Below are 23,652 nucleotides of genomic sequence, written 5' to 3'. Positions count from 1 at the left end.
TCTTCTGCTCTCGCCCTCCCCACCACTCTCCGTGTCTGTCAACCTTTCTGTCTCTTTGTCACTAAACCCCACAATGCCTGGAACAGCCAACGTAATGACATTAGACTTCAGGGATTTTTCCCACCTAGAACTATGCCCCAGAAATCTTGAGACCTTCCTGTCAATTCTTACCACCCTGACGTGCATATAAGCTAAATATAACCCATCCCAGAACAGCTGTACAAACCCAGAGACAGCCTAACAGGGCACCTGATTGCAGGTTGGTCAGGAAATCTACAAGGAGAAGGGGTTAGGAAAACGAAGAGAGAGCTTCAAGAATGAGGTTTTATTTTAACTCACCAGGAACATGTTCTTCAGCTGAAAAGACGCTACCCGAGGAGCCCTTTAGCAAAAGGAAGCTGGCATAGGCCCATGGAACAGCAGTTAAGGGAGCAAGCACAAATCGTTTAGAGCACAGCAGAGGCTAGGCCGGGCCAGGGGGCATGCTTTTGAAGTTTGTATTCATAGGGTGGTGGGCAGAGCTAAAGGGAAGGTGAAGGATATTTAAGCCCCTGGGAACTGGCAGTGATACTGGCATTTAGAATCCAAAGATAAGGGTGAATGTTGCCTGCTCAGATGTCAGAGTGTGATGGGCCAACTTTGCCCTCATAGTCATCTGAAGCCATAACTCCATCTTTTACATGGGATTTAGGAAGAAGCAGCTTTCTAGGGGTCAGAGGACAGGAGACTTGAGTAATAGACTTACAGTAGCAGCCCCAGGACCCTTGCTCATGTTTTGTTTTGTTTTTCCTTCCCAGGACAGGAAGCTTAACAAAGGCTACCCTTATTGATATACTATCTCCTGGGGAGAATCCCAGACTTATTAATATTGTAGATAAGAAATATGTTGTTATAAGGAGGATGGGGGCTAAAGAGATGGTCCAGGGATTTAAAAGAGTGAACTGTTCTTGCAGAGGACCAGAATTCGGTTCCCCGCACCCACAGTGGTCAGCTCACACTGCCTGTAACATCAGATCCAGGGGGATCTGATGCCTCTGGCTTCTACGAGCATGTCCACTCATGTGCACATACCCACACACATACAGAAAAACTAAAAAGAAAATACATCAATTTTAAAATGCAGTATACAGACCGAAGAGATAACTCAGTCTGTAAAGCTCCTATGCACAAGGACCTCAAGGTGAGCCAAAGACACCACACACTAAAAAAGCAGAGCATGGTGGAATGCGCTTGTGATCCCAGTGCCGGAGAGGTGAAGACTGGGGGATTCCTAAGGCTCACTGTCCAGCTCGCCTGCTTGCTTGCTTAGCTCAAGTCAATGAGAGACTATGTCTCAAAAGCCAAGGTAGATGGGACCTAAGGAACAACAGCCGAGGTTGTTTTCTGGTCTCCACATACACATGCAAGTACAATAATACACACACTCACACACACATGTGAGCACTCCTCACACTCATACACACAGATACACACACACCCCAAAATAGATGACAAAAGAATTAAACAACTTTCGATTTTGTTAAATAAAGATGCTAAAACCCAAATGCCAGTGGCTATCTTGATCCATCATAAAGAGATTTTAACACTAAGAAAAATGGACAGCTCTGCTGACCTCAGGCTCATCTACTTAGCTACTAAGAGCTGGAGGTCCTGGAGTGGGTGTGTCCTATCTCAGAGGACAGAAAAGAATCCTCTTTCTCTTCTTCAAAAGAAAAAAGAAAAAAAAAACAAATTCAGGTTATAAGCCACAAAAGATCTTAAGACAAATGATCTCACACTGGTATTTTCACACTCAATAGTTTCATATTCAGTGTGAAAGGTTAGTGGGGTTTGTTTTTCACAAAGAGAAACTGCAGCCAGAGCTAATTGCTCAATCTGAAACGTATCCATGCGCTCCTTAGATGAGATATTGGGAAGGAAACAGTAATGTTGCTGAGTTTTAGCAAAGAGGAGAGCATTGCATTAGAAAAAAATAAATGCAAATTCATAGGAAATCGAGCCCTGTATGGTCTTCCAAGCCCTGCTATAAATAGTTAAAGAGCACCCACTCTTTAAGCTTTCCTTGATGCTTGTCTCATTTATAAAATGCAAAAGGAAATTCATCCCTCAGTGCAGGTTCAGCCCATTCCCATCCACTGATTTGTTAGCCAATCAATGGCTTCTGTGGTCTGAAAAAAAAATAATACAGGTTCCTATGAACTTTCCCAAGTGAGGCATGTTCAGCTAAGCTTAGTAAAGAGAAAAACATCAAGGACCATCTGGAAAACACTCTTCCGGAGTCACAAAAGATAGTGGCAGCCTTTGCCCAACCTGCTATAAATGTCTCAGAAAAAGGGAAAAAAACACACTATTTCAAATCTGTTTCTACTTAATACAGCTGCAATAGAGTTTATTTAGCCTTTTCCTATAGCAGGAAGACTGTTTGCATTTTTATGACAAGGGTCTAAATGTTTTTCACAGCCATTCCCATTGCCATTATTTTGAGGATCAACATACCACGCAGACCTGTCTGTACACACCAGTAGCCCCAGTGGCCTCTGCACCACGCCACTAGCCTCCAAAGCCCAGATTTATGATCTTGTTTCCTCTCCCAGTGCTGCGACCATCACCCAAATCCTGATCTGCAAGTGCTGGCAGCTCGGAACGACCAAGTGTCTCCTGCTGCAAATCAATTATTTATCTGCCTGGGTCCAGCACATTGTGGATCACGGCCAGTTTATTGCTTTTCCCTTTCCAACAATAGGGAGAACTCAGGACACTCTTTTTATTATTTTTTATTTTTTTCAGGACATTCTTTAATTGAGGCTCGAACTCACCAAGGAAGGTGGACTGCAGCCTTGGCAAGTCAATAGATGCGCACCTTTCCATCGTCCATGCTGGCTAAGCCAGGAAGAAGGTGTGACACTCTGAATACCACAGATACTTTGCGGAAAAGATCAGTCAGACCGGAGTGGCTACAAACTACACCACCGTCCACTGAGTTCCTTTCTGACCAGCTGTCCCTCTACTAGTACACCTGTACAGTCTTTTCACTCTGAGAGACTGGTATGGCCAGGATGGGCTGGGAACATTTTCCTTGTCTACAGAAGGATCCACATTCTGTCTTTTGCTTTCTACATAATAGGCAGGATGCGGATTCCCCCCCCCCCCCCCATGATATCTTTGTGCAGCATGCAGAAATTTCTAGTATTTCAAGAGACCACGAGAAAAAAATATGTGGCCTGGGGCTTGTCTTGAGGGATAATTTGTCATGTTTTCCTGCTACCCAAAGGACCTCTGCTGGCATCTTTTCCTAGAGGAGTTTGCCAAACAGAGGCGTTCCTGCACAGTAATAAGCATGCGAATGTTAGAGGCCCTCTTCAATTTGAAGGTCCAGTAATTGTGGAAAATGCATCACCTTTCTCCCACTGGCTTTTGTTCTCAAGAGTACCAGAAAACACAGATTGTAGCAGTGGGCAAAAGGGATGTCACAGTCTGAAATGTGTCTGGTGGAACCGAGTGCTCCTAAGCCCACTGAGGCTCCGAATTAAGCTGCTACAGGAAAAATAAGAGCAGAGGGAGTGGCAGTTGAAGATGTCTGGTGGCTTTGATGTCACACCTGGAATCGGGTGTGTGTGAAAAATAATCAGGGAGAATAAGCCTGTTCTCTTAGGCAGAAAAGCTGTGAGTTCCCACAATATGTCCTCCAATCACCTACAACTTATTCGATTGCTTGCCTTTAAAAGTTTATTTTTAAACCTACCTCAGTACATAGAAATCATATACATCCATCCACAATTAAATCAGGACCATGACCCACTTCCAACTGCCCCCGTGAATTGTATACATAAGATTCAAAGGAAGGACATTGTATCTTTGATTATTTCAAATTGAATTTTCTGAAACCCACAAATTACTTATTAAATTTTGCTCTAGACCAGCGTTCTTAACCGTGGTGATTTTGTCACAAATGGGTCATTTGGCAGGGTTCAGGACAGAGGGAGGGGTGATGCTACTGGTCTCTGGTACATCCTGCAGTACACCGAACAGTTCTCTCACAACAAAGACTGGCCTGCCCCCAAATGTCAGTAGGGTCAATATGGAGAAACCGCTCCAGATAAAGCCAAAGATACTTAGCTTTTAACACACATAATCCTGGCAGTCAACAAAAGGGAAAAAATACTGTCTTCAAACATCTAAGGTTAGTTTATATATTCATTGACTAAGGACATATGGGCATATGTACTGTTTTTCTACATACGTGACAAACATTCTCAGCCAGTATATTGAAACAGTAAAGAAATGGAGCATTTAAAGTGCATATTTCAACAGTCTAGATTGATGGAAATTAATATCTCATAAAATAAAATGATTGTCTAGTTATGTTCCATACAAAACCAAAATCAATATATTGTGTCTCACTCAAACAGCAATTAGGCTTGCTTCTTTTAAAACAGCTAAAACAAGGAAAAGACGTTCTTTCCTTTTTTGCTAACTGGGAACACCCTTCTGAGCATGAGACACCAACACACACACACACACACACACACACACACACACACACACACAAATAGATAAAACACTTTTTTAAAGTATGTTGTGCCACTGCCAGTGGGACCAGGATTAATCTGTAGTGCTTGAACTGGGTTTTTGGATCCCATTCTTTTTGGAAGGCTACCTTGCTCAGCCTAGATATAGGGGGCAAGGCCTCAGTCCTGCCTCAAAGTGATGTGTTAGACTTTGCTGACTCCCCATGGGAAGCCTTACCCTCTCTGGGGTGCGGGTGGGATGTGGAAGTGGAGGGAGTGGGTGGAGAAGAGGGAGTGGGAACTGGGATAGGTATGTAAAATGAGAAAATATTGTTTAAACATAAATAAATATAAATAATTAAAAGGCTACTTTTTTCCAAATCATTATAAGCTTCTGGAATCATTTCATTTTATGCATATAGATTCAGTCATTCTTTAGGGACCAAAGCAAGCAGCTCATTCTCTTGGTGACGCTTTTCTGGCTGTCCCAGTGTCCTCAGAACTGGGATGATGAATAACATACTTTGGCCCCGCTGTACCAATTAATAGTAACAACAGAATTCCACAGAATCAAGATAGGAAGTTCTGCCTGGGGTGAGGTGGTGGGAAGCTGGAGGGGACCCTTCAAGCCAATTTGCTTTCAAAGGATTGTAAGAGCAGGTGCTGGGATTCCCTGGAATTCCTTCAGTTCTCGAACATTCTGTGTGGATCTCCAGTGCCCCCAGCTTGGGGATAGGGGTGGTGGCGGGGTGGGGAATGATTAGGGAAAAAAAGCCTATGCTATTCAAGTCAGCTTAGATTTGCGAGGTTGAATCGCTGAAGACAGGCGGGCTGAAACATACATCGTTTGGACTGTTCCAGACCTCTCTGCTTCTTTCTCTGAATTATAAGGCAAAAGTGGCCGTCCATACAAAGGCAAAAATAATATCAACAACAAAAACACCCCAACAGAGCCAGTCGTGTCTGCCAGCAAGACTCGCTCTGTTGCTGAAAAAGAACAGTTGCTCTAGTGCAGCTGGAGGAGCTTTTCCAGGGAAATGGTAATACCCTGGCTGTTAATGAATTATTTTTCGCCAGAATGTCGGATTCTTCCTGCGCTCCAGTAAACAGTCTGTTTCTGCCATGGGAAACAAAACCAGCTCCTTCCGAGGAGTCTGAGGAGGTCAGCCAAGGGTTCCCTGTGGGGGCAGCGCCCTCAGGAGCCAGAGCCACAGGCGCCTGACCTATAAATCACCACGGTCCCAAGTTCATTATTCCATCCCTCTCGCATCTATTCATGCCTTGCCTAGCACCCAGGGAAGGGCCCAGGAATGTATGGCTATGGCTGAGGTGATCTCGCGGTGCCAGCTGAAATCTTTCTCCCATCCCTGGGGGTTCCTTTCCTCAGGTAGCCGTATCGGTGGTACTATTGGGGTATGCGATATTGGGTTTCTTTGAAACAATCCCGTGTTTCTTAGAGAAACTGTGTGTCTTTGTTGTTGCTTGCATGAAGCTGTCAAAAGATGACAGAGTGTGGACCTTCCTTTCTTCTTTAAGAATGGCCACAGCTCTCGACTAACCCATTTTCAGCATGAGGGTATCCACTGGGCACATTGTTCTCCAAGCACAAATCCCTGAGAAAGACAGTACTTTCTGTTGTCACTAGGCAGGTGTGAGAAAATCAGTAGTGTAGGCAGGAGATAACTCCTTCAAAGGGATAAGAGCATAGCCTGGACGTTCAGAAGAAGTGAGGCCAACAGAAAGGGAAGAGGCCATCTTGTTCAAGTTAGCCTAACCTTTAGTCCCCAGCTCTGCCTGGATTTCTGCTTTAGGCTCCTGCAGCCCACACTTCTCAGAGCAGGATCACAGGCATGCCTGGTGGGGAACTCCCCCAATGGCACCTTAGTTACTGCAAAGCACGCTCGTCTAATGTCAGCCGCTGTGCCTACTGAGTCAGCACAAGGCCTCCCATCTGTCATGGAGACAGAGGGATTTAGTGCCCCACCCCAGCGCATCTGCAGGTGCTATGACATTACAAAATTGGTGGTTAGTGTGGCCGGGAAGCCTGTGTCTGATGGAAATAGAATAGCAATCTACAATACACTAGTAGTCACATTAAAAAACGAAAATAAACAAACAATATTATTTCTAATTTTATATAATTTAACCAATGGATCCAAAATATCACAATATAATTTCAAATGATGAATGAGCTCTTTTGCCTTCTTTTTTGTGCCCTTAGAATTCCAATACATATATTACATTTACAACACACCTTATTTTGGACAAGCTGCCTTTCAAGTACTCCATAGCCATGTGTGCCAATGCCTTTTGTATTTTATAGTACGTAGTATATAGAATGTTCTCATGACCATGAAGAATTCCTATTAGTGCTGAGCTGCAAGCTAAAAGGCCATGGAAAGGGGAGTGACAGACATAAAAAGGGTGTGCTCCAAAATTCTTATAAATATGGAATTGACAAAGCTGATGATAACAATAGAAATTGAAACTATGAAGACTAGGGTGTTCTGGGAGCCCAGAAAGATTAAAATAGGCATTTAAGAAATGCACGGAAAAGATGCATGTTCTGAAGGTTTGCATGTGTTCCTCCATTAGAAATTCGTATGTTAAAATCTTAATCCCCAAGGTGATGAGATTAAGGAGTGGGGGCCTCCAAGAAATGATTAGATCATGAGAGCAGAACCCCCATCAAAGGAATTATTGCCTTTATAAAAGAGAGCCTAGAGGGCAGGAGAGGGAAATCTGTGGTAGAGTACCTTCTTAAGATGCACAAGGCCCTGACTTAAGTCCCTAGTACCAGGGAGGAGAGGAAGGCAGGCAGAGACAGAAAGAGAGAGAAACATTCAGAGAATTCACTTGTGCCTTCTGTCACGGGAGAGTACAATGAGAAGTCACTTCTATGAATTTTAAAAGGCCCTCACCAGACAGTGAGTGAGATAGCAAATTGATTCTGGATTTCCCAGTCTCTGGAACTGATAAATTTACATTGCTCAAAGGTAAGTAGTTTAGCCAGTTGGGTTCCAGGAACCCAAACTGACTAACCCAGACCATGCCCACATGCAGAAGCTGCCCCACAGCCGTGAGGAAACCAGTAAGTACCACCACCATTACTCTAGGCAGCTGCTGGTTAAACTACCTTTACCTTAGCTATTCTGGTTTGTTCAAGGCAGGGGCTGTGAAAGAAAACCACCAAAGCCAAGCACATCGTCCAATAACAATTGTGGGTTAACAATCTAATTTGGGGAATCAGATACAGGAACATGATCAAATTACATGTGCCTGTGTCTGTGCATTTGTGTGTGTGTGTGTGTGTGTGTGTGTGTGTGTGTGTGCGCGCGCGTGCGTTCTTGGCAAGGAAAAGAAGGGGGGTCATGTGTGAAACCCCAAAGTACTAATGTGGCTGCCAAAATGTCCTTCGCCCAGCTGCCATCAGAGGACAGAGGAGTCATAGACTCAAGAGGCTCATCCAAAATTGCGAGCCACAGAGGAGAGGCCATGCGTGTAGGGAGAATGAGATGATGGGCACCTAGGCAGATGATCAGGTGGGAGGGAAAAGTGGCAATCAGAGGCATTCTCCAAAGACAAAGAGCTTCCAACTCTACAGCAAGAACGTCATCCTGATCCCCCAAATCAAGCTTAATTCAGAAGCCCACATAGGCTTTTGTGCATGGGGAAAGTGCAATTAGCCATCTTTGCCCTCATAGAAAGCCTCATTCTCTAAGTTTCTCCTCATATTCCCATTGGAGGGGTGGCTAGTCCCTCGTTTATGGATTCAACGGTGGCTCTTTGGTGGCTCTGGAATTGCTAGGATCTAAAGGCCCTATGATTGGAAGGAGGTTCAGAGACTTGCATAGGAAATCCCCTCCTCATATTTATTTAGAATTTCAGAGATAGTAAAGAATCAAAGCTTCCTCACCTACCATTTGGTTCTACCACAGGCCTTGGTCATCTCAGTTCCCTTATCTGTATAATGCAATGAATAGTTCTAGCCTCGTCCTCACATGGGTGTCCTAAGGATTGAATCTAGGCTCATGAGAATGGGGCTCCAACTGGGGCATGACACTAAAAGCTATGTGTCCGCGTCCAACCTACAGACCTCTGGATTTCTCCTGCTCCATCTCCATTGACAATGATTTATGGCTCCCTCTCCGCCACTGTTCAGTCCATCGACTTCATCATTGGGTCACTCAACTTTCATTTATCTAGTAACAGTAGGTTTGGGGGATTCTTAAATAAAAGGGCACCATCTGAAAGAGTCAGGAACCAGTTTGGATTTACATGGCACATATGTGCAGCACAGGTCCACTGGTAAGTTCTCCCCCACCCCCTACACACACACACACACACACACACACACACACACACACACACTAATTAGGTGCCATATTTTATGAAGGAGAAATGGGTTGAGGACTCTGGCCTTTGGGAGAAATAAATAAAGGGCTCTGGGCAGGGGCAGAGAGACATATTGTTTTAAATCATAATCACCAAAGTCTGGAATCAGATCAGGACTGACAATTTCTCTGAGAATTATTTGTTAAATAATGCCTCACTGGGGTCACAGGGTCACTGAGAAGGTTTGCCACATATTCGGTCCCTGGCAGACAGGGCAAGAACAAATGTTAGCTTCCTTTCCAATTTTTTCCCCACCTCTTCCCTCCTCCCCACTAATCTAGGGATGGGGAGGAGTCAGAGAACAGACACTTGCTATTTTCTTCCTGTGGCTTCGGAGCACGCCATGTGTGTGGCTGTCTGCACATACAGAATAGCTCCATTCTGGCTCAAGGGATTTAGGAGACCAGTACTCTCCCTAGTCCCTGAGCCATTGGAGCTAGAATCCTCTGGCTTCTGGCATTGAAGCTCTCTAGGCCACACCTGCTCACTCACTTCCAAACCTATGGACTTTTGTTTGTTGGTTGGTTGGTTGGTTGTTTTTTGATTTTTGTTGTTTTATTTTCTGCTCTGCTTTGCCTCTGTTTTCTGGATAAAAGATTCTGCAGTTGGCTTTATACTTCCTGCCTAAGTGCCTATCAACCTGCTCTCAAGCAAGTGACTGGCACCACTTGGGAAACAGCATTCTCATTTGTTCCAGGGATGAGCAGCTTTCTTGGCCCAAACCTCCCTGCAGGTGGTCCTGGAGTCTTTGAATAATAAAGGAACCCCTTGGGTAGGCCTGAGTTGGTAACAAAACAGCCTTGCCTCCCTTCCCCACAAGTTTCAATCTGATGGCTCAAAGTGCCAGGGCCACTTTGGCCATGCACTCGGTGGGCATCTGTCAGGCTTAGAAGGGAATAGCCATTGGCAGGAAACTGTATCTCTGTGTGTAGGGTGGGGCGGGGCTGTCTGGAATTGGGGAGTAGCTTCCCTAAGCTCCTAAGGGCCAGAGGAATTTTGAAGCTACCAGGCTTATGGCTTGTGATTCTGTGCCTTAGGGTCCATCCTTGCTTATGCAAGTGACACAGCTCTCCCGTTGTCTTTCTGGGAGAAAATATGAAGAAAAAGCATAGCACCACCCTGGGGAGGGGCTCCCTGCCTACTAACCTCTCTGCTGTCCCCCTGGTATACTACTGAAACAAAGACTCTGCCACAACGTTTTCAAAGTTAGCTGAAGTCTCTTGGTCTACCAGCACACAATTGCGATGGTTAAAAAGGAGACAAGAAAAGATAGCTAGAAAACGGTGGGAAAGAGACCCTGGGAAAGCGAAGAAAATCTTGCCTGATGCAGAAAAGGATAAGAACTGTTCTCTCCCTGCTGACCGCTTTTCTCTGTGTTCGAAAGAGAACCTCCCAATATTGGCTAAATAAAGGGATCACACCAGAGGATGCGAGATAATGCTAAACCAACAAAAACAAAGACCAAACGAAACAGAGCGAGCCATGAGAATACGCGGTTATCAAAACTTTGTTTGGCTGTATCTATTTATCATCGCTGCACACCCGGGCTCTGCGGAATATCATTCTGTTGATGTCACTTATCCTCAGCAAAATATTTACATATCCTTAAAAACGCCAGATGAGGGAGGCTGGCCCTCTCGCTGCCGCAAGCCGCCTCTCAAGCCCATTGCCAGGACCGGGGGCAGCCCAGAAGGTTGAGGGCACAAGGGTGGGTGGTATCAGCGGATACAGGTAAGAGCTACTAATAGTTGTAGGTATGCGGCCCCCAAACGCTGCGCCCTGCCTAGCCCACCCACTTCTCCACTACCTGACTCTGCAAGAAGCAGCCACATCCCTGATATGGTGGCAGCGCCTCTCCTCCTCCCTTCCCTTTTTCATTGATTAAGTTCCCAAACCATTGTTAAAGCTGGGTTGCCTCCTTTAAAAAATAAGCTAAATTCATTAGACTTCTCTCTTTCACAAGAGGAATATTCATAAAAGTTTGGCAGTCAGAGGGGAGGCTGAGTGCCACGGGGTGGGTGACAATTCGCTCTTTCCAAAGCCACCGTCTTTCTTCATGCCCTGTCTGTCTCTCCACCCGTCCATGGTGCCCCAAACCTACTCCACGGACTTCGGATAGGGAAACACAAAGCAGCAGCTGTTTGGCAACATTTCGACCCCTCGCCAACAACTGTGGTGGGATGCCGTTTCCCCACCCAGGCGGAGCTTATTCTGAACAATAGTCGGGCTTTAAACAGCAAACAAGCAAACACACAGAGCACAACCCCAGTCCCGGAAAAAAAAAAAAAAAGCTAACACGCAGAGAGGCAATAACTCCCTCCGCAGCAAAAGGCGCCACTGAAATGAACGCATTTTAAAAAAAAGGCAGCGAGGACGCTTCTTGGTGCCTAACATGGCAGAAAGCCGGAGCTGGTGCGGCCACCCCGGGTCTGGGCATTGGGGGGCACCGGGGTGCCGACGCGCACTCACCCTGCTCCAGCGGGATCAGCGGGATGCGGGACTCGCTGAGCGGCACAAAGAGGATCCCAGCACGATCTGGCAAAACCCAACTTTCCACCCAGCTCGCCAGGGCCGCCAGATACGTCAACAGAATCCATCTTTCGAAGGGCCTGGAAGGCGCCGGGTTTTCCTGGCTAGGGCAGAATGGCAGATACCGAGACAAGCCCGGTGCGGTGCTCGGGCACGGAGTGCGCCGCGCGCAGCCCTCTGTGCCCAGTGCCAGAGCTGGTGGCGGCCCGAAACCGACTTCAGGAGGCCCCCGCCCCACCACCGGCGCCGCCTTCCCGACTGTCCCCGGCCGGGCCGGCCAGTGCGTGGCGCCGGCTAGCGGGAGCCGGGCCTGGGCGCGCCGCACAAGTGGTGGCCTCGGCCGGCGTCCCCGCCCCCGCCCGGCCCTCCCCACTGGCCCCGGCCTCTGGGCGCCGTCCTGCCCCCGGGAGCAGGCAGGCCCCTCCCGGGGCGCCGGGCCCCGCCAGGCGCGCCCAGCCTGGCGTGCCCCTGCGTCCCGGTGGCAGGTCCGCCTAGGGAGGGCGGGGGTGACCCCGGCCCGCACCGGAACGCAGCGGCTGCTACCTCGCGATCGGGGCCGCCGCCTCCAGGAAGCCACGGGGTGGTCGCCGGTGAGGAAACTCTCTTGGTCTGGCCTCGCCGCCGGTCGCCTGAAGGGGGTGCACAGCGGTGGGAGCCTACTCCGCTGCTGTCACCAAGCCGCTGTCGCTGCTGCCGCTTCTGACTCTGCCGGTTGTGCCTGTGCGTGTGTGCCTGTGTCCGGGCGAGTGGGTGTCTGCGTGCAGCGCCTGGCCTTTACTATATACACCAAGGGGTGGGAGGAGGCGGGGAAGAGGAGGGCTTGGGGGAGGTGGCGGAGGAAGGGGAGCAGGAGGGGAGCGAAAGGGTACCGAAGGAGGCGGCGGCAGAGGAGGGACAGGTGATCTCGCCCACGGGGAGGGCGTGGTTGTGGGCGGTGCGGGGTGACAGAAGGCTGGGGACCTGGAGGCGAGATGTGTGTGTGTGTGTGTGTGTGTGTGTGTGTGTGTGTGTACGCGCGGGGGGGGGTGTGGGGGAGTGTTGGGAAGGCTCAGAGGAGCGGGGACCCTGCTGCTTCCAGGAGAGCTGGGGACCACTCTAGACCTTAGGATGAAAAGGAGAGAAGAGCAGAGCTTAAGAGGGAAAGTGTTTGGGTGATGGAAATGGGCTTGAGGAAGGAGCAGCCAGCTAGGTCTAGGTCAGAGATGGTGTTCTAAAGGCAGGACGTTAGCAAAGACAAAATTAGTCCAGTAACAGAATATCATTTCCAACTAAGATGTGAGTCACATGTTAATCTAATATGGATTCGGGACCTAGTGTTTGCCAGATACTGGGCAATGTAAAAGCTGGAGTTGCCGGCATGATGAAGACGTGGTTGTTGACCCATAAATAAAAAGTATGAATCAATAATATTACTGATCATCAAAATTTATTGAAGTCTAAATCCTTTAAAAAATGTTTAAGATGGCAAAGGGGGCAATTGCATTAGTTTAATGAATCCTCAAAGGCGTAGAGGATTTTTGTCTCTCTATTAATCAAAACAAGATTATGGTGTTTGAGAAAGAGCAATAGAGCAGGAATTACTGTAGCCAGATCAGAGAACAGTATGAATCTTACAGCCCTTCAAGTCTCAACACTGTGGGTAGGAATCCTAGCATTTCTCTACTAGAATTTGGGATGACCACAAGAATACAAAATACCTACCTAGAGAGCTTCCACTTTACCCTCCCGCTCATAACTAGTATGGGAACCTGCATTTGTATGCGAAAGCTTTCCTTCTAACAATGATATGATGAGAACACAATATGGTGGCATCCAGGGTCAAATTAGAACCTCTGTGGGCACTTTGTGGACTTTCTCCATAAAAAGGTATTTAAAAGTTACACTATAATTGCCTTCGTGTAAAGTTGAATAACATGTATTCAGTTTCTGCAAATAAAGAATTATTTTGTACTGACTTTAGACTACTTCTGTATGTACCCCCCAAATGCTGTAGAAGTCGCCCTGCTAGTACCCGTACTTCATCCTATATTGCTCATTTTTGAAAAGTTTATTTAATTAGAAGTCAGTTGATACAGGGACAGAAATCAAAAGTTGAGAGTTGATAGTAATGACTGTCAGCAGCACATCCATAGCTTCGGTCAGACAGGATTTGGGAGTTGAAGCTAGCCTAGAGAACACAGTACCTGTGGAACTATTTTGCTAAGGACGTGTCTTCAGTCATTTCAGAAAGCTGGCGACTTCCTCTATTCAGAGCTCTTGGATCAGATATGTGAAGTTTCAGTTGCCAGCACCTGGCTGGAATACAACTAAAGACACAGCTGGGCAATTATAATTGAGAAAGTTCATGGATGAAAGACCCATAAACGTTTTGTGTGTGTGTGTGATGTGGGGGAATGTGTATATAAGGTAGAGACTTGATATATATCCTGGAAGGCAATTACTAGCTGTTTCTTTTGTTGGCTTCATCACAATGCCGGGTTAATGTTTGATCTTCGCTGGCAGTTGTGATTCATATAGCAGCCCTTTGAGGTGTATATATACTTTCAAGAATGATTATATTGAATCAGACCAATGTGTAATAAACAGGCATCATGACTCCCATTTCCAAAGAAATGTACAGTGGCATCTTTCTACATTTCCCCTTGAAGAGGAAAAAAAGAAGGGTTGGTCTGCTTTGGAGGTTAGAGGGTGCTTTGGGAAAGAAACGGGGCAATAATACGGAAGGAGAGCTGATAAAGTGGAGGGAAGAAAGGGCGTGCAAACCAGTGGGAAACCACAAGTAGCAATGATCTTCCAGGGTGGGCCAAGGGTGGTTTTTGAGATCTGTAATTTTAATATTTGGTGACACTAAATGATAAATATAAAATATATAAATATAGTATTAATTAATTTTATAGACATATATAACTAAAATGTAAATAATGAATATAAATCAATATTTACATACTCATTACCCAGCCACTGAGTTAAAAAATGTCATTTAGGGAGATGGTTGAGAAATGGTTACTGACCCTTCTTTGCAAACTGATGAGTAAAGTTTAACACACCGTGATGGAACAAGATACACAGTAAGTAATGAAGTAGGCTAAGTGACCACCTACCAGGAAGAGTGGAGAGTAGCAGAGTGAGCACAGAAGCCAGGAAAGGTTGAACTCACATGATAACAGCTACAGAATGCTGGGAAATGAACCGGAGTTCTCTGAAATAAGAGGAAGGCATTATAAATGGAGGGAACAGTGGGTATCAATGCCTGAATATGTAAGTGGGTTCTAGACCCTGTAAATATCTCGTGATTCTGGAACAATGGCTTCATAGAATGGCAGAGAAGAAGGAAAAAGGAAGCTAGGTGTCACTCGAGGTCCTGGTCTGTCCTATAAAGGAGTTTTTCATTATAGTAATTGGAAACCATTAAAGGGTGCTAAGCCACGAAGTGATAAAGGAAGGTGTAGACCGAGAACTGACATGTTTGTTCTTTCATATTAATGGGTGATGGACAGGGTTGGAGAGACTTATAGCTGGGAGACAAAGTGAGACTGTCTATATTTGCGATATCGAGGGATCAAGTCAAGGTCGTGTAGGCACCAATGAACAGTAGGAACTGGAGCCAAGTATTTCTCAGGATATAGAAGCAACTAATGGCTGGGGAAGGGGAGAAAGTGGAATGGTTGATTCACGTGTCAGGGTGGGTAGGGTGTACTCAGTAAGATAGAGGTCCCTGGGAAACAGATCTGGGGCTAGAGATGATTCATGAATTGCAATCCTGAGACAAAAATTGGAAGGTTAAAATGTTGATTTGGAGTCGAACAGAACACTAGTAGAGAAGCACAGAGGGCAAACTGAGATGTCAGTGCAAGACAGAGTATAATTTCCACCCTGGGAGACTGGAGCTTAAACCCACGGGCGAACTCTTGGGCACTCAGTGAAGAGGTGAAGAAGGTAGGTGAGAGGTGCCGATTTTCTGTCAGTTTGAGAGAGTCCTTGTCAAGTATAGGGAGATACTGGTAGCTGCATGTATGAGAAGCTCATGGAAATAGTAACATCCAGTGCCTGGCTGGAATGCCAACCAGTGTCTGTCTCGGGAAGTTCTGGGTAAGTAGATGTGGATTTACTGGGTAGCCGCATAAGCAGGTCTAGAGTTCAAAATCTAAGCTGGAGACCAAGATTATAAAGTTGTTAGGCCCTGGGTATAGGCTGAGACAGTGACAACTAGTGAGCTGTCTCTGCAGAAGATATATGTGAATTGATTTGGTAACTGATCATTACCTATATGAGTTCACATGAGGTTCTCAAAGGGTTAATGAAAGCCCAGTAGTTACAGATGGTAGAGTGTTGGTGGGTGGGAGTACAGTATTGGTACTTTCTTACTGACTGAAGGCAAATGACGTACCCAAGGTTGACGTATTTTCAAATGATTTGGGGGTGATCAATGTTTACTGGATGCAGGAGTGCGGTGGGTTTTTACCAGCATAATCACAGCGCAAAGTGAAAAATGATGAAAAATGCAAGAGTCAATTAAAACACAAAGGGTTAAAGTCAAATCCAGGCTTAAGGAAAGCAGACAGAAACCATTCAGAGAAACAGTTCAGTGCAAATGACAGTTTTGCACAAGGAATAGACAGAGCCCATGGGCAAAAGGGAAAGGTGTTGACATTTGATAGAATGGCAATGGTGACAGAAAGGTGATGCTTGAGGTGGTCTGTATGGGGTAGAGGTGCTTAAGGTGGTCTGTATGGGGTAGAGGTGAGGGCTTCAGTGTTCATCTCTAATTGTGGACTTTGAATAAAATTATCAAAGTCTTGAACAAAGGATTCGTGAGTATGTCCTTCTGTTAAGTGTATGCTAAACAGCAACGACTTTATAGCGCTAGGCTGTATGCTAGAATGCAAAGAAGAATAATGTAACATTCTCGTCCTATGTTGCAGTATCTTGGGGTCCAAGTGAGCTCTGTATGATCTCATAATCCGCAGAGTGGTTCCTTCCATTTCACAAAAAATTTCTGAGAAAGTATCATGATTTGGAATCAAGCTCATCGTAGAGAGCTTTGCTTATGGAAGTTCCATTCTGTAGTCTTCATTTCTCTTGTCTAGCAGAAAAATTAATCGTCAGACACTCACCCCTTTCCTGTAAAACTTAGGTGCTTTAGAATGTGATCCTAGCTTTAGGGTGGATCTGTTTGATCTAAGAAAAACTGCATCCCTCCTGCTCTAAGATGTGTCAAATAGATAAAAGAAAAGATCTGCTGAGGACTCATGGGTAAGTTCTTACTCTCTAGGACATTATCCCTCCTTATCCCAACAGATGCGACTGTCATTAGTATAACTCCAGATGTGACTGTCGCTAGTATAACTCCAGATGCGACTGTCGTTGGTATAACTCCATTTGCGACTGACAGTGGAAATGCAATGCAACCAATCATGTGCTTGAGCATCTAGACCATGTCACTACTCACTGGGAAAGGAGTTCCTATTAATAATTATGCCAGGGCCCAACCTGGGTCTTGAGAGGTAGGTCCAGGAGGAAGCAATGCTGAAAGCAACACACACAAGACAGAAAACTGAGGTCCACGGCTGTTACTAAACTGGAAAAGTCAACTCTAGAGCTAGAAGCCTGTACATCATGTTATGTAAATGAATGCATGCCTTTTTCAGTTAACTTTTTTTAGGCCAAATCTCTATTGCTGGCAGGCTGAAAGCATCCTAAGAGCTATACACCATACTAGGATTGTCATTGCTTTGATTTAGTACTATCTCAGAAGTAAGGGCTACTCTTTAGATAAATCTAACAAAAGGTGTAGAGAAGTAGATGAATAATGGCAGGCATAATCTGACCTTAAAGACATTAGTAAACAGGCACAAGGTTATGATCCACGACTGTGCTGAATTTGGCAGGTCATCTGTATGCACAGTGGTTTCCACTCTATCAGAACCTTCAATGCATGTTTTACCTCTGGCAAAGCAGAAACTCCTGTGCTGGGGGCTAGAAGAATTTATTTCTTTCTGCCGCTGTCACTGCTCTGTGTGACTTTGTGCAGCTTCCCTCTTGAGGTCGCTAATTCCTTAGACCCATAATAGCTGTCTTTTCCCTCATGTCTTGTCTTTCTCACTTAGTTTTAAACACCAGGGGAGGATGCTCTGTTTATATTTTCCATCGACTCCACTTTAACTCTCTCATGTGTGAGGCCTTAGGTATGTGACTGTCAAATTTATTATTATCTTCCTTCAAATTTATCTTTGTTTGCTCTCCTATTCCCAGGGAGCTTTGATACCCATTTCCTTCTGCAAGTATTCTAACCGAGTGAATATGAGGTGTAAACAGAGAAAGCCAGGTCTTAGAATTATATGGCTATCATCTGAGGCTGTGAGGTTAGCCACATCAGCACAGAGCTGTACAAGCCAAGCAAAAAGGCAGCATGTGAGAGACATAGTAGATTCCATACAAAGTCACTAACAAATGGCCAAAAGAAAGTTATAGCCAGAGTCATAGCTGAGATAGAGATTTGGAGTCAGATACATGAGCTAATAGGGCTGTAAATTTTATTTGAGTAGAAAATGGACCCAGATTTGTTTGGAAGAAGTTACTTCCTTTGTTTGACGGAATACCTTTGCTAACTATGGCGTGGGTGTGGTACATGAAGGAGCAAAGACAAGAGAGCTCTGAAATGAACCCTAGAGAAACCAAACTCGTGAGGAGGATCAGAGGAGAACTGTGCATACACGTGTGTTTGTGCACGCGCACACATGCACAATACATCCCACATATGAATACATACATATATAAACATGCACACCTATACAACACACCCTTATAAATATGTTTGTATGTGCCAAATCCTATTCTTTTTCCAGATGTTCAATTTATCTTTCTTAAAAATTCTAGGCCTTCTGAATATGTTACAGCTGTGTAGCTTGGTCTTCTTGTGGGACTCGTAACAGTGGGAGAAGGGGCTATCTTTGATTTTTTGGCCTGCTTTTGGGACCCCTTTTCTCCTACTTACTGGGTTGCCTTGCCCAGTCTTAATACGAGGAGAGGTGCCTAGTCTTACTGCAACTTGATATGCCATGTTTGATTGATACCCATGGGAGGCCTGCCCTTCTTTGGAGAGAAACGGAGGAGAAGTGAGGTGGGGGGGCAAAGGGGAGGTGGTAGAGGAACTGTGAAGAGAGGAGGGAGGAAAGCTTTAGTAGGGTTGTAAAGAAAAGATTTATAATTAAAAATTCATTCACAGGTGAGACAGATTTCTCTCTAAGAAAAGAAAAAATTAGGGAAAGTACCCTTAGTAATTAGTATTAAAATATCCAATAAGGGTATCCAAAACTGATCACTAAACACTACCTACTCAGAGCCTTCAATGCAACAGTATTATTGTTAAATGAGGCAACAAACTGTGACCCTCAGATAAGCACAGTCACCCCCAAAGCACAGCCCTCTAGTGCCTAACACTAAGGGTAGGACGAGACTCCACCTCCTCCTCAGTCTTTTGAAAGGAGTGCTGTTGCCTGCTGAGGGCTTTGTCAGCCTTCAGCCTGCTTGGCTGTTGGCAGTGCTTAGTCCACCCCCACAAATCGCCTGTCTGATCTTGCTAGCATGTACATCATGAAGAGACTGTGGCAATGGGTTTCCCAGGCAGTCCCTGCTGCAACATACATATCATTCTATCATCCCCTTAGGTGTGTCCGAGGCCCGTTAGCTTTATCCTACTTCATTCCTTAAAAATCTCTCCAATGTACCCAGTGGTGTTTCTGTGACTGTGACTTTAGGAGATAAAAAGAGTTGCAAAGTTGCTCTGCTCAATGTTTAAAAGTATTTATTTTTATATTATGTGTATGGGTGTTTTGCCTGTGTGTGTGCAAGTGCATTGTAGAGGCCAGAAGAGGGCGCTAAATCCCACGGACACTGACCATTGCCAGCCCCCTAATAGAGATGTTGGGAACTGAACCTGGGTCTTCTGAAAGAGAAATCTTCCAGCCCCTGTCATTCATTTTTAAACAGGAAAACAATGTCTAATACAAAAGAGACTTTAATCATTTTGATTTTCTTCACCCTGTAGAGCTTTTTGAATTATAAAATTGTACATATAAAACCATTTGGAGGGGTGGTGCTGGGCACTAGACTGGGACCCAAGGCATCCCAAGCATGGACTCGACCATGGGGCTATATCCAGCTCCTATGAACTGAGAAATTTTATCAGAGGGAAGGAGAACAAGTGTGAAACATGTCTTGTCCAGCCTGGTTGGTGTTTTTAATTGCGATTTATCACATTTATGACAGATAGACATCTAGTTGCTCTCACAAGATTGCTCAACATGGCCAGTCTCAGGAAAGTCCCTGATACTCTTCCACCTTTAGGTTATCCTGACTTGATTCATGAGCCACACTACCAGAGAGCTGGCCTCTTTCACACAGGCTACTCATGTTCTTGAGGGAAGTACAGTGGGCACTACTCAGAAAAAAAAAAGCCACAGCCTTCAGCCATTCATCACTGCTATAACCTCTTCCCACATTGAACCAATACATAGAACTAGGCTCCTGGGGTTGAATATTTGCAGAACTCTTAGGTTTGATCTCAGCTGTGCAGATCCATAGAGTGTCCCCACCTGTCTTCGATGTTCCATGCCTGCACACATTGTATATAGTTGTTTCTCATTCACTAACATCTTTCCCCAAATGCAGGCCTCGAACTTGGTGGCCATGTCGGATAAACTGTGGACTGCTATCATTTGAGTTCATTCTCTCCCTCCCTCCCTTCCCGCCTCCCTCTCTCTCTCAAACACACACACATGCGTGTATGCACATGCACCTTCTATTAGACAGATCCTTGTTTTTATGAAGAAATAAAGAGGACATTTGGAAAAATACATTACAGCTTTAGAAAAAAGTTACAACTAATGTAACAGTACTGGAGGTATGCAAAAATGTATTCTTTAAATTGGATTATTTGTTGTCATGCTTTTGCAGCATCTAATGAGATGATCATGTGTTTTTTTTCCTTTCAGTTTGTTTATATGGCGGATTACACTGACACATTTTTTTACATTGAACTATTCCTGCATCTCCAGGATGAAGCCTATTTGATCATGGTGGATGATTGTTTTCATATGTTCTTGGATTCAGTTTGCCAGTATTTTATTGAGTATTTTTATATCAGTGTTCATGAGGAAGATTGGTCTGTAATTCTCTTTCTTAGTAAAGTCTTTGTGTGCTTTGGATATCAGGGTGATTGTAGCCTCATAAAAAAGTTTGGCAATGTTTCTTCTGTTTCTAGTATATGGAACAATTTGAGGAGTATTGGTATTAGATCTTTGAAATTCTGGTAGAATTCTGTGCTGAAACCATTTGACCCTGGGCTTTTTTTGGTTGGGAGACTTTTAATGACTACTTCTGTTTCCTTAGGGTTTATAGGTTATTTAAGTTGTTTATCTGGTCTTGATTTAATTTTGCTAAGTTGCACCTATTCAGAAAAGTATCCATTTCTTTTAGGTTTTTCAATTTTGTGGAGTACAGGTTTTTGAAGTATGACCTAATAATTCTCTGGAGTTCCTCTGTTTATGCTGTTATGTCCCCCTTTCGTTTCTGATTTTGTTAATTTGGATGATCTCTCTCTGACTTTTGGTTAGTTTGGATGAGGGTTTGTCTATCTTGTTGATTTTACCAAAGAATCAACTCTTTGTTTTACTGAGTGTTTAAATTGTTCTCTTTGTTTCTCTTTTGTTGATTTCAGCCCTCAATTTGATTATTTCCTGTTGTCTACTCCTCCCGGGTGAGTCTGCTTCTTTTTGTTCTATTAATTAATTATTATTAAGATGTGCTATTAATTCGCTAGTGTGAGATTTCTCCACTTTCTTTACTTAGGCACTTAGTGCTATGGACTTTCTTCTTAGCACTGCTTTCATAGTTGACCCATTGGTGATTCAGTTAAGGATTGTTCAGTTTCAATAAGATTGTAGATTTTCTGTACTTAGTGTTGTTGTTGAATTCTAACTTCAATTTAGAGAATAGTTCCAATGGGGTGCTGAAAAGTAGATGTGTTCTTTTGTGTTTGAGTGAAATGTTCTATATATGTTTGTTAAGTCCATTTGAGCCATAACTTCTGTTAGTTTCTTTACTTCTTTGTTAAGCTATTGTCTGGCAGACCTGTCTGTTGGTGTGAGTGGGTTGTTGAAGTCTCCCAGTATTAGTGTGTGGGGTTTAATGTGTGCTTTAAAAGCTTTAGTAATGTTTCTCTTACAAATGTGGGTGCTCTTGTATTTGAGGCATAAATGTTCAGTCTCAGAATTGAGACTTCATCTTGATAGATTTTTCCTGTGATATGAAATGTTCTTCTCCATCTTTTTTGATCAATTTTAGTTTGAAATATACTTTGTTAAATATTAGAATAGCTATACCAACTTGTTTTTAGGTCCATTTGATTGGAAAATCTTTTCCCAACCCTTTATTCTGAGGTAATATCTGTCTTTGAAGTTAAGGTGTGTTTCTTTATGTGGCGGAAGAATGTGTCCTGTTCTCATATCCATTCTGTTAGCCTGTATCTTTTTATAGACAAGTTGAGTGAGTCCATTGATATTAAAGGATACTAATGACCAGTAATTGTTAATTCCTGTTATCTTCTGGTTTTGTTGTTGATGGTCGTAGTGTGTTTGTGCTTCCCTTCCTTGGGATTTTCTGGTGTGAGATTATCCATTGTCTCTTCATTTTGGGTGCAGCTAACTCCTTTGTTGGAGTTTTCCTTCTAATACTTTCTGTAGGGCTGGATTTGTGGATAGGTATTGTTTAAATCTGGTTTTGTCATGGAATATCTTGTTTTCTCCATCTATGGTGATTGAAAGCTTTGCTGGGTATAGTAGTCTGGGCTGGCATCTGTGATCTCTCAGTGTCTGCAAAACATCTGTTTAGGACCTTCTGGTCTTCAGTCTCCATCGAGAGAGGTCAGGTGTAATTCTGATAGGTCTGCTTTCATATGTTATCTGGACTTTTTCTTTTGCAGCTCTTTATTCTGGATGTTTAGTGTTTTGATTATTATGCACAAGGAGACTTTTTTTGATCCAGTCTATTTGGTGTTCTGAAAGTATCTTGTACCTTCATAGGGATAACCTTTAGGTTGGGAAAAATTTTCTCTATGATTTTGTTGAATATATTTTCTGTGCCTTTGAGCTGGAGTTCTCCTCCTTCTATCCCTCTTTTTCTCAGGTTTGGTCTTTTCATGGTGTCCCAGATTTCCTGGATGTTTTGTGTTAAGAATTTGTTGGGTTTGACATTTTCTTTGACCGATGAATCTCTTTCCTCTATAGTATCTTCAACACCCGAGATTCTGTCTTCTATCTCTTGTATTCTGTTGGTTATGCTTACATCTCTAGTTCTTGTTCATTTACCCAGATTTTCCATTTCCAGAATTCCTTTGGTTTGTGGTTTTTTAATTTTATTGGCTGTATTTCAATTTTCGAGTCTTGAACTGTTTCCTTCACTTCTTTGATTGTTTTTTTTTCTTGGCTTTCTTTAAGGGATTTATTGATTTCTTCTAATGTTTTGCTTGTCTTTCCCTCTATTTCTTTAAGGGAATTTATCATTTCCTCTTTAAGGACCTCTATCATCTTCATAAATTTACTTTATTTTTAAGGTGATTTTCTTGTGTGTCATCTACATTGGGATGTTAAGGTCTTGCTGTTATAGAACCACTAGGTTCTAGTGGTGCCATATTGATCTTTATGTTGTTGAATGTATTCTTACACTGCCATTTACCCATCTGGGTTTGGGGTAATCATAGGTACGGTTATTGATTCTTCATCCAATTGATGCAGGTAGTGTTGGTGTTTCAGAGGGCTGCTTTTCCTTCAATTGTTGCAGTAGGGGCCTGCACCTCTGGGTGGCATCTGTTGCTGCTGAGGCTGGTGAAGGAATGGTCTGGCCACGGTAATTTTGCCTGCTGACTGGCTTTTGGGGCTCTTCCTTCAACCGCTGCGGGTGGGAGTGGTGCCTCTGGGGTCCTCTTACACCTTCTCTTGCTCCAAAGGTACAGGTGGGGATGTGCTTCCAGGGGCCTTTGTAGCAGCTGGGGATGGTGATAGAGTGGCCTGGCCACAGGAGACTTGCCTGCTGGCCAGCTGCTGGGGCTGGGATGTGTGGGGGGGGAGGGGTGCAGGAAGTACCCCTCAGGTGCAGATGGAGGTTGTGCCTGTGGGGCACTCCAAGGCATCTCTGTGTGGTGGCGGAGGTAGCTGACTGCAGG

General features: G+C 44.4%; 1 protein-coding gene across 5 annotated transcripts in view; it reads right to left on the bottom strand.

Moving 5' to 3' along the window:
- Positions 1-12,344, bottom strand: part of Rai2 (retinoic acid induced 2) — a 69,842-nt gene extending 57,498 nt beyond the window's left edge. For 2 of the 5 annotated variants that reach the window (XM_075957948.1, XM_075957947.1), the window contains exon 1: positions 11,373-11,750. The gene's annotated coding sequence lies outside the window, so the exon portion shown is untranslated. Of the gene's footprint in view, positions 1-11,372; positions 11,751-11,975 lie in introns of those variants that run through there. The other 3 variants (XM_075957949.1, XM_075957946.1, XM_075957945.1) reach the window with 3 other exon arrangements.
- Positions 12,345-23,652: the final 11,308 nt, after the last annotated feature.

The sequence above is a fragment of the Microtus pennsylvanicus genome, chromosome X (genome assembly GCF_037038515.1).
Source record: "Microtus pennsylvanicus isolate mMicPen1 chromosome X, mMicPen1.hap1, whole genome shotgun sequence".
NCBI classification, from domain to species: domain Eukaryota; kingdom Metazoa; phylum Chordata; class Mammalia; order Rodentia; family Cricetidae; genus Microtus; species Microtus pennsylvanicus.
Note: the sequence above shows the minus strand (reverse complement) of the source record. Positions and strands in the feature narration are given on the sequence as shown.